Source organism: Vespa velutina, chromosome 19 (assembly GCF_912470025.1).
Source record: "Vespa velutina chromosome 19, iVesVel2.1, whole genome shotgun sequence".
NCBI classification, from domain to species: Eukaryota; Metazoa; Arthropoda; class Insecta; order Hymenoptera; family Vespidae; genus Vespa; species Vespa velutina.
Window position 1 is genome coordinate 1,222,501 of NC_062206.1, and position 12,500 is coordinate 1,235,000.

General features: G+C 34.6%; 1 protein-coding gene across 10 annotated transcripts in view; it reads left to right on the plus strand.

Moving 5' to 3' along the window:
- LOC124955684 (octopamine receptor beta-2R) overlaps positions 1 to 12,500 on the plus strand; it is a 54,206-nt gene that overhangs the window by 2,701 nt on the left and 39,005 nt on the right. Inside the window, exon 1 of one of the 10 annotated variants that reach the window (XM_047510474.1) lies at positions 4,470 to 6,395. The exons of the other annotated variants lie outside the window; for them this stretch is intronic. The gene's annotated coding sequence lies outside the window, so the exon portion shown is untranslated. Of the gene's footprint in view, positions 1 to 4,469; positions 6,396 to 12,500 lie in introns of those variants that run through there. 10 annotated transcript variants of the gene reach the window in all.

The window sequence follows — 12,500 nt, forward strand, 5'->3', positions numbered from 1 at the left end:
TCTTTGAATTGATTGAAAAATATTCGTAGTGATGACAGAGAAAGAAAGTGGGGGAAGAACGAGATTAGAATAAAATTATATTTTGATGTAAAGAAAATGCCAACGGGTAAATAGACAGGTGATATCTTAGATTAGTATAACGTTGTTTTCTTACCAAAAATTAGCAACGACGATAAGTTCTCTTATCTTGTCGACACAGCGATTTTCTTTATCGGCCTAAAGAACTTTATTGTCGTGGTCACCGATGCATCCAGATATGTAACACACACACACACACACAAACACACAGATAGATAAAAAGAAAGAAAGAGAGAGAGAGAGAGAGAGAGAGAGATAGACACACATGCGCAAATACGCATATAAACATTAGAACATACTGAAACAAGATTCTATCGTGTAACACACAGTATAGTTTCGCGTGACAGCTCGAATAAGTGTTCGTAGCTATTTGTCCGGTCACGTGTACTATATTTTGTCTGCGGATCGTACTGCAGGATAGCAGTCTAGCTATCGCTTTGAAAATTCGATCGGAACATCTGTGTACGTACATATATATCTATATATATATATATATATCTACGTATCTATCTCTATCCTATGTATCTATAGGAAGCAACGAAAAGGTAAAGAGCAAAGAGAGAGAGAGAGAGAGAGAGAGAGAGAGAGAGAGAGAAAATGGGACATGAGTGGTTGATACTCGGGTTAAAGTTCGTTGCCAAAGCTCTAACATAATTGTCGGTCTTCTCTCTCTCTTTCTCTCTCTCTCTCTCTCTTTCTCTACCTATCTATCTCTCTCTTGACACACCACTTCTGTCACCGACGACGCATTTAATTAAAGGCCACCTCGAACATCGTGACGTTTTATTGCACGTCTCAGCAACATTCTTGGACAATCAATGTCTCTTCACTCATTCTCATACTACTGCCATTTTCTCTCTCTCTCTCTCTCTCTCTCTCTCTCATATTCTCTTTCCACATCATCTTTACCTTCTAGTTAGGTTCGATATAACAAGGGCAAGTGTGAAACCTTGACATAAGAAGCAAAGGCTTTAAGATCTTTCAACGTAAGCCTCGCGACTTGGCTTATCATCGTTGAGCATTTTTCTTTTAATCGAATACTATCCCACCTACTACTACTACTACTACTATTACTACTACTACTACTACTACTACTACTACTACTACTATTACTACTACTATTACTACTACTATTACTACTACTACTACTACTACTACTACTACTACTACTACTACTACTACTACTACTACTACTATTACTACACTACTATTAATACTAATACTAGTACTACTACTACTAGTATTATTACTACTATTAGGGCTACTATGTCACTTGTTAAGACTTTCTTTTCTCTTAACTTCTATTCTATTCTGTTCTGTTCTATTCTATTCTATTCTATTCTATTCTATTCTATTCTATTCTATTGGTCACTCATCTATTATCTTCTATTTACTTTGTGATCACTTTCGTATTCGACTTTGACGATTTTTCGGCCCATTGCCAATTATTATTATTATAAGTATAATAATAATAATAATAATAATAATAATAATAATAATAATAATAATAATAATAATAATAATAATATTAATTATTATTATTATTAGTATCATTATTGTTGGGATCATCATCATCATCGTCATCGTCATTATTATTGTTATTATTATTATTATTATCGGAGTAGGATCCAAGCTAATTTCGAAATGTGGAACGTTTGAAAATCTGATTATACCGATGAGAATGTAATGATCGCTAACATTCATTGTTTTAAATGAGATTCGATCGGGAATCCCGGTTGAAATTATATTCCTTTTGTATCTAATTAAACGCACGACAGACGATCATCTGTCTGTCAGTCCATCCATTTTTTTTTTTTTTTCTAATTTTTTGTCGTCTTTTTTTCTTCTTTTTTCATTGTTTTTTTTTCTTTTTCTTTCTCTTTTATTCGTTTCCTTCGTTAAATTAATTGATTATTGTAAGAGATACAAAAGATAGATAGATAGATAGATAGATAGAAATAGAGATAGAGAGAGAGAGAGAGAGAGAGAGAAAGAGAAAAAGACAAGAAAAAAAAAATAACTTCATAAAATGATTTTTTATCATCAGAAAAGTGAAAACGTGCTCGAACGAGATCATCATCCATTTATAAACTATCGATGTGAATAACGAAACAGGAGTTTAATTAACCGTTATAATCTTTATTATAAGTAAACTATACGTGAATTTCCTCCCACCCCTCCCTTTTCCCTTTTCCCTTTCTCTACATCCCTCACGCCCCCTTTCCACCACAATTCTCTCTTTCGTTCTCAATATCGTCGTCGACATTTCTATAGACACATATACACACATACGTACATGCATACCTACACACATATTTATATATATATATATATATATATATATATATATATATATATATATTACTTACATATGTCGTATCGACCGATCGTGTTCTATATGTAAGCTTCGTACGCGTTGTTTATAACAATTGTTTAAAGCGCAGATGCAAAGTTGTAGAGAATTTTTGATCGAGTTTAACGACAATGCACCATTGCGTTCTAAAGTCTGCCTATCTCTAACATGGCCGACCTTTTGTTTTTCCACGAAGCGTGTGAAATAATTACCAACGTAGTTACAATTTATGTCTTTGACGCGAAACAGTTTTGCGAAATACTAGTAAAACTCGGTCTTGGGATAGAGAGAGAGAGAGAGAGAGAGAGAGAGAGACAGAGAGAGAGAGAGAGAGAGACAGAGAGAGAGAGAGAGAAAGAACGTTTCAACGAACTGCAAGTTAAGTGGGACTCTCAGTAAAAACATTGCGTGACGGACCTATTTAAAAAGCAATTTTGCGAGACAGAATGAGACACACAAGAGCTTCTCTTTTTCTTTTTCTTTTTCTTTTTCTCTATCTCTCTCTCTCTCTCTCTCTTATTTTTTTTTTTTTTTTCATGTATTCCTTTTTCTTTCTTTCTCTCTTTCTTTCTGTCCATTCCATTCCATTCCATTTTATTCTCCTACTTCTCTTTATCCTTGCGCTAGTATTTTTTTATATATATATATATTAAAAAAAAAAAAAAAAAGAAAAAAAAATGAAGGAAAAGGTCCAAAAGAAAAAAGGAAAGAAAGAAAGAAAGAAAGAAAGAAAGAAAGAAAGAAAGAACGAAACGAAACGGAGCGAAGGAAAAAAAGAAAAAAGGAAAAAGAAAATAATTATGCACTACAATGGACGACCAAAGGACGAATAGATACCAAAAGAGGAAAGAAGAATCACGGTGCACGTAATCTCGACGGGAAGGATTTATTAAAACGCATCAAAATCTATGATATTATTACGTGATAACCAAGTAAAGGAGGGAAAAATCGAGAACACGAGTACGACGACGACGACGACGACGACGACGACGACGACGACGACGATGACGACGACGAGTCGGACTTTAAAGATGAATTCAATCTCAATTACGTTTATTAAGTCGATCTTCTCGATGTCTCGCGTGAGTTCTTCGCGATCCGGAATTTTCTCTCTCTCTCTCTCTCTCTCTCTTCCTCTCTGTTTCTCTCTTTTTTTTCTTCTTCTTTTCTTTTTTAAATTAATTTTACCTCTTCCTTCTTCTTCTTTTTTTTTTTCGTTTTATTAACTTTACATTTCTTCTGTTATTTTCTCTATTTTTTCTCTCTCTCTCTCTCTCTCTCTCTCTCTCTCTATCGTTTTCTCATTCGAATTAATCGACTGGCAAGTTGAGAATAGATATTTTTTTCTTTCTTCTTTTTCTTTCGAATCATTATCTCTTGTTTTGTTCTCTCTCTCTCTTTCTTTTTTTTTTTTTATTTCATTTTTAATTACCCTTTTTTTCTTCGTCTTCTTCCACTTTAGAACAACGTATGTAAATATATGAGTAAATAACTATCACAAATCGCCTTACGATTTTTATTCGATTTCTTTTAACAAGTTTTTTAATCAGTAATTATACATACGTACGTACGTACGTACGTGTGCCTTTGTAATTTTGAAAGGGAAGAGAGAGAGAGAGAGAGAGAGGGGAAGAGAACGAAAAAAGAAAAGGAAAAAAAGAAAAGGAAAAAAAGAAAAAGGAAAACAGAACATTTTTCGCGATTTTAAAACGCTAAGCGAGATAGAGAAAGAACGGAAAGGGCGAGTAGATGGATTGGGGAAGCAAGAGGGTTAGGGAGGAGGTTAGGAGGAGGAGGAGGAGGATGTAGAGATGGAGGGCATGGATGGGAAGAAAAGGACTGTGTGTGTTGGTCGTGACCCAGTGAACTAATTTTACTCGTTCAGACCGGTGTACAACTTTGTCCATAATGTCGAACAAGAAGGGGACAAATTCAAAAATTCTATTCCTCGGTCGGACAGAATTCGTTATGTTCGTTCGTGAGGACAGAAAAATAGTGGAGTGAAGAGATAAAAAGGGGGGGGGGGTAGGTAGAGGGAGAATGAGGTCCACGGGAATGGCGAATTTTGATTAAAAATTGGACGTTCTTTTTTTTCCATCTCTCAATCTTTTTTTTTTTTTATTCTCTTTCCCTCTCTCTCTCTCTCTCTCTCTCTCTCTCTCTATCTCGATGGAGACAACGGTAATGGATCGTTCGACAAGTTTTCATCCGTAGTTCTGCATTTGACGTAATGACCAAAATAGCTATAGTTCCGGTGGATGGATTCGCGTAATTCAGGATCGCGGCACCCAGTACGAAGGGGCGATTTCCAATTACATCACCGTGTACGAGCGGTCGATTAATCGACGCCGTCGAGCGGAAATGAGAAATGCTCGCTTTACTCGTCCGTCGGATTATCCATCGGCCGTTCGTGTGATCTTCGATCGTCATTTTGAAACAACCAGAGGGTAAAGAACTGAAAAATAGAGAGATAGACAGATAGAGATAGAGATAGAGATAGAAAGAGAGAGAGAACGAGGGAGAGAGAAAGAGAGAGATAAAGAAGGATAAAGTAAATAGAAAACGTTCGTTGGTTGGTAAAAATTGTAGTACAGTTGTTAGATATGTCGAGATTAACAATCGAATTGAAATTAAAAATTGAATTTCTCATCTTGATCAAATTATAGTTTCTTTCTATTATATAATATGTATATATATATATATATATACATAGATGCTATATTTACTCTGTAATATTGTTGAAAAATTAATTAAAACGATAAGTGAAGTAGAAATGGATCTACACCGAGCAATTGATCCATCTATCATATAAGTTTATAAAAACTTATGAATTACATTCATTTTTGTTTTCTTTTTTCATCTTTTTTTCTTTTTGAAGAATCAATCAATCCTATCCTAAGGGGATTACTCTCGATGTAAAAATTGTTTTAAAAAATATTATTACTATTACTATTAATATTACTAGTATTACTAATAGTATTTCTATTAACTATTATACCGCGAATAATTTTCAAGAGCCAATTAGGGATGCGCATTTTACTCATCGTTGAATATATGTATATATATATATATATATATTGGATCAATGTCTTGGTCGTGTCGTGCTATTGATCATAGTCAAAAGTGTCTCCTTTAACATAAAAGGATTAAAGCCTGTTAAATGTACAGTATAAATGGATTATAAAAACATGCTTAAATTAAAGTCGAATAGAATTTATATATATATCGTCCATTAATGACTATATTATTATTATATAATATTATCACGTTGGAATTAATGACAATGATTAATAAACGATGCTGAAAATAGGTGAATTTTCGATTGTGGATTTTCGAATGTTAAAAGAGAGATCCAAAGGGACAAATAAAAAAAAGAAAAAAAAATAATACAAAAGAGATATGATAGATAGATAGAGAAAGAGAGAAAGGGAGAAAGAGAAAGAGAGAGAGAGAGAGAGATACAAAGATACAGACAAGAGAGAATAGAATCGAGGGGTAGGAAACAATTTGTTACGAATGACAGAGTATGTATGAATGTATGTATATAACATATATCTATGTATATATATGTAAATACATACGTATATATTGGTAGAGGTATCTATCTCGTAGTAGTTATGTACCAGGACGAAATTAAATTTGGTAGGACGAATCTTTTGTTTTTCGTGTATCATACAACCAACACACATCGAACAGAATGATAGAGAGAGAGAGAGAGATAGAGAGAGAGAGAGAGAGAGAGAGAGAGAGAGAGAGAAGAGAGGGCCATTTATAAATATACGTGACCACCGAGCCGTTTACACACTCTATCTCGCGAATTCATCGTGCCAATGAGCATACGTGCGATGCTCTTGTTGCTATACCTAAATACCTTTAAACGTTGCCATCCCAGTTCCTCGTATTCAACGAAACGTATACGGAACAGTCTCGTTACGAGGATAGAAGTCAACCGAATGAAACATATGTACGTATAATATAATATGTATGTATGTATGTATGTATGTATGTATGTATGTATGTATGTATGTAACTTACAATCTTATACTTCATCCACATCGTTTTCATCGTCGTCGTTCATCGTCGTTAACGTTGTCGAGTCAAACAGATTTCATGCATCTAGAAATTCTAAGAAGATGCTTTTAGATGCATCCAAGTGCACTTCAACTTATTCGTAAATTTTGGGTGAAAAGCTTTCTTCCCTAGAGAGAAAGAGAGAAAGAGAGAGAGAGAAAGAGAGAGAGAGATTAATAATATATATATATATATATATATATATATATATATATATAAATATGCGTATAGAGAGATATGTGCATAATAAGTGCATAATAAATATATAAATGTTTATATTGTATTCTAATATACTGTGAAACATTATCAAGTATATCATAGGGAAGTACCGTTCGATGAAATTTTATTAATTACATCGATACGATGAAATCAATTACGCGAGCTTTACACGATCGGCTTTTACGGTCTAGACATTGGCTCGTTAATCTTCTTTCATTCCGTAACGTAATTATATTCTACAAAACTCAAAATAACAACAACAACAACAACAACAACAACAACAACAACAACAACAACAACAATAACAACAATGGTTGTAAACAGAGTCTATTTAATTCGTTCGTTCTCTTTGAGATTTTCTCTCTCTCTTTTCCCTCTCTCTCTCTCTCTCTCTCATTCTCTTTCGTTCTCTTTCTCTCTTTTCGTTCGCTTCATTTTTTTCATTTTTTTCATTTCTTATTTTTATTACTTTTTTATTATTATTATTATTATTATTATCATCATTCTTTTTTTTTCTTTTTCTTTTTTAATTCTTTTTCCTTCTATTTCTTTTCTATCTTCCCATCTCCATTTAATATATCGCGCTCTGGTGTATGTAATCTCGTGTAGCTTGCCAAAACAAAAACGGCTGAGTGCTATCAATAAACATCGGGTGGTAAAATTAATTCGTGGTTATTCTCTCTCTCTCTCTCTCTCTCTCTCTCTCTCTCTCTTTCTCTCTCTCATTCTCTCTCTATCTATCTATCTCTTTATATTTTTTATACGTGTAGATATGTATACGTGTTTGTTGTTATCGATGACCAGGTGTTCCATAACAAAATAACATTCTCTCAATAGTAGTCATTACGTGTCTCTTTTTCTCTCTCACTTTTTTTTTTGTTGCTAATAATTCTGTATAAAAGACAAACGAGAGAGAGACAGAGAGAAAGAGAGAGAGAGAGAGAGAGAGAGAGAGAGAGTTTGCTATCATTTTTTCATCTGGCTTTCTTCGCTTATCAAATTTTTATCTTTTTTTTTCACACCTATCATATGATTAATTCGTAACATCGAGAGAGCCTGAGAGAGAGAAAGAGAGAGAGAGAGAGAGAGAGAGAGAGAGAGAGAGAGAGAGAGAGAGAGAGAGAGAGTGGGGATTATTACTGTTAAAGGAAGAATCCCTTGAGAGCAATCCTGAACTTCACTATCAAGATGACAAATCACAGAGTCAGATAGCGTATCACCGTGTGTATGTGTACGTGTAGGTATTGTATGTATTCCAGTGCATACACCTTGATTCGCTTCTACTGTTAGAGAGACAATGGGATACCTTGTATTCTGTATTATCTGTTCTATACATACATACATACATACATAGATACATATGTGTGTATCTTCCTTTATATCCGTATGCGTTACATGGTAACACATCTGATAAACGAAAACAGTATTCTCGTCATGTTTCAATTTGTTGTACGTTGCATTTTTTTCTTTTTTTCCTTTTATCTTTCTTTTTTCCTTTCTCTCTCTCTCTCTCTCTCTCTCTCTCTCTCTCTTTCTCTCTTTCTCTCTTGCTTATTTTAATAACGAGTTTCAACTATATTCGATTATATTGTGCATCTAATTTGTCTTCCCTGTTTCTTTCTTTCTTACTTTTTCTCTTTCTTTTTCTTTCTTCCTATTTCCCCCCACCCCACCATCTCCCACTAATTTCCATTATTTTTATTTTCTTCGCTCGTTCGTTCATTCTCTTTGTCAGAGTCACCATATTGTTTTTTTTTTTTCTTTCTTTCTTTTTTAATCGTCCCTTTACATATTTTTTTTATTTCTTCTTTATACATATATACATATATTACAGGGGTTCGTTCGTTTCTTCTTCATTTCTTTCGTAATTTTTTCCTCTGTTTTTTTTTTTTTAATTTGTATCTTTCTTGTTTTTTTTTTTTATCTTCACTCAAAATACTTTCTGATATAACGCACGCATGATTTCTCTGTCGAAGAAAACAAAAAGAAAGAAAGAAAGAAAAAAAAAAAAAAGAAAACAAAACAAAAGAAAAAAGCACTAGAACGTAGGATAAAACATGTGACCAATTTTCGTGTCGTAAAAAAAGACGTAAAGTCAGGTTTGTCGTTGAAATCGAGAGAGAGAGAGAGAGAGAGAGAGAGAGAGAGAAAATACAACGAAAGAAAAAAGAGAGAGAGAAAAAAAGCAAAAAAAAGCCAAAAAAAAAAGAAAAAGAAAAGAAAAAAAGTACATATATCGATAAATAAGCACAAAAAATGGAACATCTATCGCACAATCCCTATTCATTTTCTTGCTTCGTTCGAACATAACCCTTCTCTTCAACCACCCTCTTTCTGTCCCTTACTCCCACCCTCATCCTCATCCTCCCCCCACCATACCCATTAACCCCCCTTTTCTCGACGACTTCCTTTCATTGTTAGGTAGATTTGTTTGCCAAAGAGAAGAATGGCAGGAAAATGTATTCTAACTTTTCTATCTCTATATTTCTCGTCTAGATAACGTATCTCGTGCACTTTCTCGTTGTTACCACCATCATCGGCCTACTTCCTCTCTCTCTCTTTCTTTCTTTCTTTCTTTCTTTCTCTATGAGCCTCCTTTCCTATCCCTTTTACCCCCACCCCTTCCTACCCACTTCTCCCACATCCAAGAAGAACCTCAACCTACACGAGGTACGTGTACCGATGTCGGAGACGTTACCACGTTGAAAAGAGTGGCTCTCCTGTGGGTCGTCATATTTTCTGCGGCATGAAATTCAATTCCGCTTGATTCCATGAGACTTCTGCTGGCGTTATTACGGGTACCTTTGTGCCAGGGATCAGACCAAGGATTACGGATGCCAGAGCCTTCGAGAAAAGCTTCTGGAGAGAGGAGAGGGGAAAAAAACGAGAGAGAGAGAGAGAAGGGGATAGATAGTGGTAGTAGTAGTAGTAATAGTGGGGGGTAATGGAAAGGAGTTGGCACATAATGAAGGCAAATTTGAAAGTGTGTTAGAGAGAGAAAGAGAGAGAGAAGGAGGGACAATGAGGAAAAAAGAGAATGGAAAAAATGAGAGATAGAGAGAGAGAGAGAGAGAAGGGCTTCACGAATAATTTCCTAGGGATTCTTTTATTAATGGACCCAATTTTCTATTCCCTCTCTCCAAATCCTCGACTCCGAATGGTTACCACGTCGAATTACTAGATCGAAAAGTTTTATAGATTACAATGAGAATATCGAGTAATCTTTTTTTTTGTTCTACCTCTCTCTCTCTCTCTCTATCCTTTTTTCTCTCTATCGTACATTTACGTACTATTGAATCGATTTAATCTGACGAGACGATAAATGCCAATTTTCTTTTTTCTCTCAGTGATTTTGTATCAATATTTTTTCTCTTTCTCTCTCTCTCTCTCTCTTTCTCCTTCTCTCGTTTTTTTTTATCTATTACTTTGTTCTCGTATACGTAGACACGAGGAATATTATTATTTTGATTGAAAATGCAAAAAAAAGCTTGTTGACGTTTCGATCGTAACAGATAGACAGATACATATATATATATATATATTGTATTGTATTGTATTATATGCATTTATGTATGTATTTAAATACATATATACTCATTTAGAATCATTGGTAACGTGAAAAACACACACATACATACATACATAAACACACGCACACAGGTTAAACGATTCAGTTAGTGCACAAGTGCATTATTACCGTTGGGAAAATTTATTTGCATGATATTCGCGTTGTCGTCAATTTTGTTGTGGTACAGTATAGGATAATATAGCATAGTATAGTATATTATCGTATCATACCGTATCGTATCGTATCGCATCGTATCGTATCGTATCGTATCGTATTGTATCGATGAAATAACCTTTCGAAAGAGAAATCCAAGGATTTATACGTGCATTTGTTTAACAATAATAAACCTACGACAAATGTTTATATTGATGATATAATACATAAATGTAAATACGAGTCCGGTCAAGCTTTGCTTTTATGTTAACAGAATCTACTTACTCTTTCTCTCTCTCCACTCCCTTCCACTCCATTACCAACACCAATTACCCTTGTATATTTTAAATAGCCTGTTTTGTTCAATGAATCTATGAAATGTTGAAAATAATGTATTAATCTTGTCCGATGAATATTATTAGAGTGCATTTTATACGTAACGAGAGAGAGAGAGAGAGAGAGAGAGAGAAAAGAACCTACGTCCGCTCGATTGGTTCACTCGATTGGTTCGCTCGATGTCTTCTTTTTTTATCACTAGCTAGTCCCTAATTCCCTATCACCTATTTCTCACCAAGTAAGTAAGCGACCAAGCAACCAACCAAGCAACTAACCAAGCAACCAATCTATCTCCTCCCTCCTCGTATATTTTGATTAATGACAACATGTGCTTCTGAGATATCGTCGTTGCCAAAATCGCATTAAAAGCGAATGAGTATGCTGAGAGACGATGGTGTCATTAAAATGATGCGTGGCTCTTGGCCAGATCGGAAAGATTTAAGCAAGACCTTAAAATACACGTTTCCGATCTATTGCAACTAGAATATTAATCATGGTTTAAAAGATAGATAGATAGATAGATAGATAGAGAAAGACAGTATGTGCGTATATATGAATGTGTGAGTTAGAAAATTGAACGAAAATCAATTTTTTTTTTTTACCATTTTTCTATAATAATTTGACATTTTACGATATATGTTCATTAATTAATATTAATTATCGTCAAATCGTTATTATATCATAAACGATAAAGCTATTGAAATTAGTCAATAATGATTTGTTTCCTATCTCTCTCTCTCTCTCTCTCTCTCTCTCTCTCTCTCTGTCCATCTCTTTTTCCGTCGATATTATATAGGGTTGGTTCGAACTTTAAGCTTCATTGTCGGACTAACGGACCCTTGTCGCAACCCTTGGTCGAACGAGGCCGAAATCGATATTCGGCACCAGACAGGGTCGGTGGCTGCTTCTGATGGCAATACGAATCCTCCTTTCCTTCTCCATTTACCTTATCCCTCAACTTCGTGCTTATTTCTATACCTTCACCCTTTGAGTCTAATCCTCACCCTCTCCTTATCCTATTCCATCCTATCCCATCCTACCAATTCACTCACTCACTCATACCCATTTATCTGTTTTCTGTGTCCTTCTCTAACAATTCCCTAAGAAAGTCGCACCTTTTTGGTCGGAAGAGTAATGTGTCTTTTGATCAAACCATTGAAAAGATATATATATATATATATATGTGTGTGTGTGTGTGTGTTGTGTGTGTGTGTTTGTCTTTTTCATCTCAAACTTTTTCTCCTTCAATCTCTTTCTGTCTTTCTTTAGGGCTAAAATAGAAAAAGAAATTTGCGAATAATGGGACGTTTATACTCTTGGTTGATAAGAAAACGAGTGTTGTAATCGTGAATGTGAAAAGTGACTAATGAAACGAAAGAATCAGCTTTCTTTTTCTTTGTCTCTTTTTGTCTGTCTCTGTCTGTCTGTCTATCTGTCTGTCTCTTTCTTTTTGTCTCTGTATCTCATCGATTTTCGATTCTTTGGGAGGGTTAGATTAAAGGGAAGAAAAATCATTTGTCGAAGGGTCGAAGATTAAAATGGTGGGAGTTCTTGTCCTGATAAAAGCTCGTTCACTAAGAGAGTTTCTCACTTTCTTTTTATCATCATTCTCTCTCTTCCTCTCTCTTTCTCTCTCTCTCTCTCTTTGTCTTTGTTTTTATCTCTCTTCTACTCTTTCACTCTCACTCTTTTCTCTTTCTATTTTTTTCTTTTTCTACTTTT